We start from the raw sequence: 6490 nt of genomic DNA, 5'->3' as shown, positions 1-6490 counted from the left end.
CACAAAAAACTTTCGCCACATTACGAAATTGTTCGGTCCCATGTTATTTGTAATACAACGAACGTAAAGTCCGATGGTTTCAGCTTTTTGAATTATTTCAAGCATGATAGGGTGTAACAATGCTCCGTCATAGCTATCAGGTGTTAAATAAAATGCAACAATTTGGTTCCACCGTGAAAAGGTACTAGCGAGCATAACAATCAAAGCATGCGTAGCTTGAACTCTTTTTCCTACATGCAACAAAAAAGGAAGATAGAAAGCAAAATTACATAGAAAAAATAGGAAAAATCTAACATAAATACAAGAGATGTTTTTTGTGGCTGAACTAGTGTACACTTGTGTAACTTAAATGAGATAGATACATGTTTCATATTTGATGAAAGCGAGAAAGAGAATTCTAGTGTAGTCTAGTGTAAGAGCAAAAAAAAGATCTCAGATATAATAATTACATAATTTATACAACTGTATTATATAGTATAACGTTATGTAAAGTCGGCGGCACACGATGCTTGTTTTCTTGCTGGATTGTTAGTTAGAATAAATTCTTGCCACCGTATTGGCTACGATGCTGACACTGTCAATACCGCAACCAATGCAATGGCAAGATTCTAATCCAACTAGGAATCCAGCAGGAAAACAAGTATCGTGTGCCGCAGACTTAATACAGGGTATCAATCATGAAACTTTATCCCTAGAATGGAAAGTGAAAATGAAAATTTTTACCATTGAAGTTATATAATGGAGACATTTTTCACTTTTCACTTTTCATCCTAAGGAAAAAGTTTCATGATTGATACCTAGTTATATAAATTATACCCGGGAAAAAATATTTTATGTAAAATTATATAAAGTTATACATAATTTTATATAATTATATATAACATTTTTTCCCGAGTATATATATGTGTTTGCTAATGAAAAAAAAGAATGTGGAAACAATTTTTTTAAAAAATAGGATAAAAATAAGTATTTTTCAAGACTTGCCAAAGGTACATTTAGGAAAAAAACTATGTATCAATATCATCACGTGTGCAAAATGATGCAATATGACTGTGTCGATGGGTCCAATTTTTGACCTGGTGCTACAGCCATTTCGTCTAATACAAGCATGTAATCTCTTTCTTTAATGTCTTGAAACTGAGCGACCTTATCAGCTAATAATTTAAAACTATCTTTACTAATTCCTTCTTCGAATTCGATACTTTCCAGTTTCCTTTGAAGTGTACGTTCGGTCGGCAGAGGTATTTTTTCCTTCAGTAACTGTTGATAACCAGTACTACCACAAGAAATCTTCAATCGAAGTGCTTTTCTTATGGTATTATTAGACCATGTATGAATGCGTGAAGATCGACGCATAAGAGCTTCTATTTGGTCTTCAGTAAATATTTGCTTAATTGCTGATTCTAATTTCGCATAATTTCGGTTTTCAAAGTTGTTTCTAGTCAACCTCTTAATATGCTTCTTTAACATATTGTTAGTTCGATAACTTTTCGAGAGAAGTTTATTGGCCGATTAAATTTTTCTGTTGGCTTCCAGCTTTTTCTTTAAATATTTAACTTCATCAAATTCTTTGTTGCATATTTCTTTCGGGGTAGTGGAAAGATCTTTAAAATAATATAAGTTGTAAAAGTAATTATAAATAATACTAAATAATAATAAGTAACATACAATATCTATATATATGTATATACAGAGTGTTAGTTAAGTATGTTCCCAAACTAAACAGAGCGATTCTTTGGTTTATCTCAAGTAAAAAAGTCCATATAAATGTGTCCTAAACGACTTAGTTTCCGAAATACAGGATAGGTCGAGCAGGAACTCAACCTTGGCCTCCTAGACCAGACTTAAATCCTTTGGATTATTTCCTTTGGGGGCATCTGAAATCATTGGTTTATACCACCCCAATTGAGAATGAAAATGATTTGAGGAATCGAATAGTTGCTTCATGCGAGGCAATACGTAACACACCTGGTATCTTTGAGCGTGTACGTCAATCTTTGAGAAGAAGGGTCGATGGAAGTATCATGGCGTAAGGTGGACATTTTCAACAATTCATTTAATTGTTTCATTTCGTCAGAAGAACTGAAGTCTGTTTTTGTTTTTCTGTTTTTGACTAGTTTTTGACTAGTTCAAGTTGTATTTCTTTCAAATAAACAGATTATTATTACACGTTTAAATTTTTTTATTTCGGAAACTAAGCCGTTTAGGACACATGTTTATATGGACTTTTTTACTTGAAATAAATCAAAGAATCGCTATGTCGAGTTTGGGAACATACTTAACTAACACCCTGTACATATATACCCGGGCATACATTTATAAATATATATATGTATATACAAGGTTATCGAAAAGTATCGGACCCCCCCTAATATCTTCAGTTAGAATGCATTTTGGAAAAATGTCCAATAGCAAAGTTGTACGGCTTCAAGTGGTTATGCTAGTAGGCTACGGCGGAAAACTGCCCGAAGGTGATCGCGAGAAGTTGCTCGAATGCGTGATGTCCGAAGGCGTTAGCGGGAATCTGCCCGAAAGCGTTGGCGGGGCAGATCTTTATTCTCTCACTCTCGCAGGCACCAATGTACGAGCTCTTAAGCAAACAATACGAATCACTGATTTTAATCTTTGATGCAGTGCTGTCTTCTCTTAGCGAGCAGCAGTTACTTCGTGGACGAAAACAAACAGCCCCAAAAATTTTTTCTGTAACAAAAGAAGCCATTGCGCTTCAATTGATTTTATCAAACATCTTCACTTTTGTTTCCAATAGCCCAGAAATTTTTCGTAAATATTATTAATTGATCTATTAGATTTTCAGTTGCTCAGCGAGCTTTTTGCTAGTGCTGGTTGAAATAAACAAATCAATAGTTGGACCAACACTTAATAATTAGTTTTTTTCTCTATTTGATTATTTAGATCAATTTCCTATCACTTACCTGATTAATTCTTCTTTGCTATAATTAAGAATGGCAGAGCTTTCTGAAAAAGATCGAATATCACTGTTAATGATGCGAGGATGGGGAGATCAACAAAGAGGGTATAAAACAGTAACACGATTATTTAATGAAAATTTTCGGAATGAAAATAATAGGATCTCTAAAAGTACTGTAATCCGTACTATTCAACGTTTCGAGGACGTTAGTAGCGTTAAAAGTCGCTCAAGATCTGGTAGACGTAAAACAGCGACAAATAATGAGGCATTAGATGTTTTACAGTCTTTCGTTGAAAATCCCCATATTTCCATCAATCGCGTTGCACAAGAACACGAAATCGGTCATGCAGTAAAATGTCAGTAAAATTTTGAAATTGAATAAATGGTATCCATACAAACTCCATTTGTGCCAAGAGTTGTCCGAAGACGATTTTGATAGACGCATCGAATTTTGTGATCTTATAATGGAGATGATTGTCGATAATCCTCTATTACTTAATAATATTGTTTTCTCTGATGAGGCAACATTTGAACTGACTGGAAATGTAAATAGATACAATTGTAGGTACTGGAGTGACGTTTCCTCACTGGAAAAGAGACAATCATACCCAATATCCACAAAAAGTTAACGTATGGGCTGGTATTCTTGATGGTAGACCAGTTGGCCCTTTCTTCATTGAAGGCAATTTGACAGCACAGGTATACACAGTCATGCTTCGCGAACAAATTGTTCCAGCTATTCGAGACATAGTTGGTGGAAATATGGATGAAATTTATTTCCAACAGGATGGAGCTCCACCTCATTATGGTGTCATTGTCCGTCAATATTTGAATGAGATCTTTCAGGACAGGTGGATAGGGCGAAGGGGTCATATTGAGTGGCCACCTCGGTCTCCGGATTTGATCCCACTTGACTTTTTTGTGGGGTTACTTGAAAAGTAAAGTGTATGCCACCAAGCCGCAAAATTTAGATGATTTAAGAAGGAGAATAACTCGAGAGATAAAACTAATACCGCCGGAAACGTACCGGAATGCGGTTTCAGCTGTTTATAACAGATTGGCACATTGCCAGGCTGTTGAAAGGCAACAATTTGAACATTTGTTATGAATTATTTGATACAATTGAATATTTTGCCCAAGCTGACCAATTGGAAATTCGTCTTAACTGGCCGTACCCACGCGCCACTCTTGCTTTAACTGGCCGGACCCACACGCCACTCTTGCCTTAACTGGCCAGAATCACACGCCACTTAACAAATTGTTAATTTCAAAACTTTATAACTCAAAAAATACTTAATGAAAAAATGTTTTATTATAGTGTTTTGGAAAGCTCTCGAGATAAGCTATAAAAATATGCAATAAAATGTAGGGGGTTCTATTTAAAAAAATAAGGTTGACCTTGAAATGACCTTAAAGGACATGGTCAAGATCAAAGTCAAGGTCATCATCTTACTCCTCGCTTGAAACCATACAACTTTGTTATTGGACATTTTCTCCAAAATGCATTCTAACTGAAGATATTAGGAGGGTCCGATACTTTTCGATGACCCTGTATATATAAATGTATATATATAAACGATATATTATAGTAAGTAGAATTGCAATTACAATTTGATAATTCCGGAGAGAAATTTAACGTGAATGATTGCGCAATTTGATGTCGATGGAGAAACGTCAGGAACATCTGATTTGAAACAATTACGTTGTTCCTCATTAACATTTCCATGATTATGAAATGTTTCCAGCATCGCCTCAGATTGCCTTTCTAAAGATTCGTTATTATCATCCTAAATAAGATTCATTATTTTCATGAAAAGTTTGTTGAAAGAACAAATGTTTGTTTTCATTTCGACAATGAAATTTTAAAATTTTCATCACATGGAAAGGACGAGGGTCAATGTGGTCGTATTTGTGTCCCCTGTGGATTTTCATTAAACAATTCTTTCGTATTGTATGATCGTTAAGAATGTCAAAAATAATTATTATATGAGAAAAAATTCGAATTAGAGCTTTATGGATTGAGTTTTTTCTGATATAATGATTATTTATAACATTCCTAATAATCATACAATACAAAAAAAAAATTGTCTAATAGAAATCCGTAGGGAACACAAAAATGTCCTTATTGACCTCCCTTTTTCCTTATACAATATTTTCCTTATATAATAAGAATGCAGATCAAGTGGATTGCAAATTAAAAATTTCGTATTAATTGTAGTTTTGAATGAGCGTTATTTTATGTTGTTAGTGTAGCAAAAAAACATTTTTAAGTATTTATCAAATATTGTTGCAATAAAATTTGATTTCAGAGAAATATTGACATGCACAATAGATTATAAAAAATATTGTCATCAAATACTGAACTGTAAATGCATGCATTGTTCACTTTTTTGAATAAAGTTACGCAGAGAAAGAGAACTCACTTTCGTAGTTATGCATGTGCTACTTCTTTCCGATCGAGGGAAAATTGAAGGTACAGCATTGCACTTTAATTTGCGTTTCCCATCGATTCTAACTTTTTCCCACATTTCATTTGCAAAATGTGTCTGTAAAAATGAATTTCATATTCGATGAATTTCATATGGACTCTCACATTCTAAATATAAGGAAAACATAAGGGCAAATGAGAGTACAATGCAGTTATCAGTGCAAAAGATAACTTAGCCTTATTTAATTCAGGAAGAATAATTTTTTCCTGCATTAAAGGACAAGTTTTTATCTTTTGCGCTCCGATAACTGTGTTGTACTCTTATTAGCCCCTGTGTTTTCCTTATATTTATAAAAATGTTAACACATCGTCAACAATTTTATTTTTATAATATAATATAAAGGAAATAAATTTGATTTATCTCACATATAAATGAATGAATTGTTGGTTCCCAATCAACTTTGCCATTAGCTTTGCGTATATTTATAATCCATGATTTTTTCTCACTGGGTCACTTGGGAATCGAGCCATGAAAATTTTCAAACCGTTTTTGACGCGGTTAGAGCACCCAGATATGTAACAACTTGGCATTTTTTATCTATAAAAGTAATTATTTAATGTTACTAAAAAAATTTTTGATATTTAAATATGCAATATAATTTTTTTAAATACATATTACTCATTATTGTTTTTATTACTTAAAAAAAGGTTAGATTAGGAAACTTTCCGAGCGTTGCAAATAATTATAGATAGACACATCAAAAATATTACTCATTTCATTTTTATATCGAATTGTACGGATATTATGTATTATTATTCAATAAAAAAAACCATATTACTTACACGACGTGACGATGTAGCAGCCAATCAAACACACACACACACACACACACACACGCACAAAAGTGCACACACATTTCCTCTATTTTGAGAGCACTTGCGCTGTATGTCTAGACTCTCTACTCTAGGGACTATAGATGCGCTTGAAAAACAGCGACCTCTGGCGACCGTTGGAGTTTGAGCTTCACTTTAGGATCTTGCCTTAAGAGGAAGCTTCAAAGAAAAGGTATGCACACTTTAAAGTAGTGTGTCGCCATCACAGGTCTGCAAAATTCACTTTTTTTTTTTTTTTT

General features: G+C 33.6%; 1 pseudogene; it reads right to left on the bottom strand.

Annotated features, from left to right (window-relative positions):
- Window positions 1-1023: 1023 nt before the first annotated feature.
- LOC108769495 (uncharacterized) lies at window positions 1024-3802 on the bottom strand (annotated as a pseudogene).
- Between the last annotated feature and the right edge of the window lie 2688 nt (window positions 3803-6490).

This window comes from Trachymyrmex cornetzi, unplaced genomic scaffold (assembly GCF_001594075.2).
Source record: "Trachymyrmex cornetzi isolate Tcor2-1 unplaced genomic scaffold, Tcor1.1 scaffold910, whole genome shotgun sequence".
NCBI classification, from domain to species: domain Eukaryota; kingdom Metazoa; phylum Arthropoda; class Insecta; order Hymenoptera; family Formicidae; genus Trachymyrmex; species Trachymyrmex cornetzi.
The sequence above is the reverse complement of the archived record's forward strand: the minus strand, read 5'-3'. Positions and strand labels throughout refer to the sequence as shown.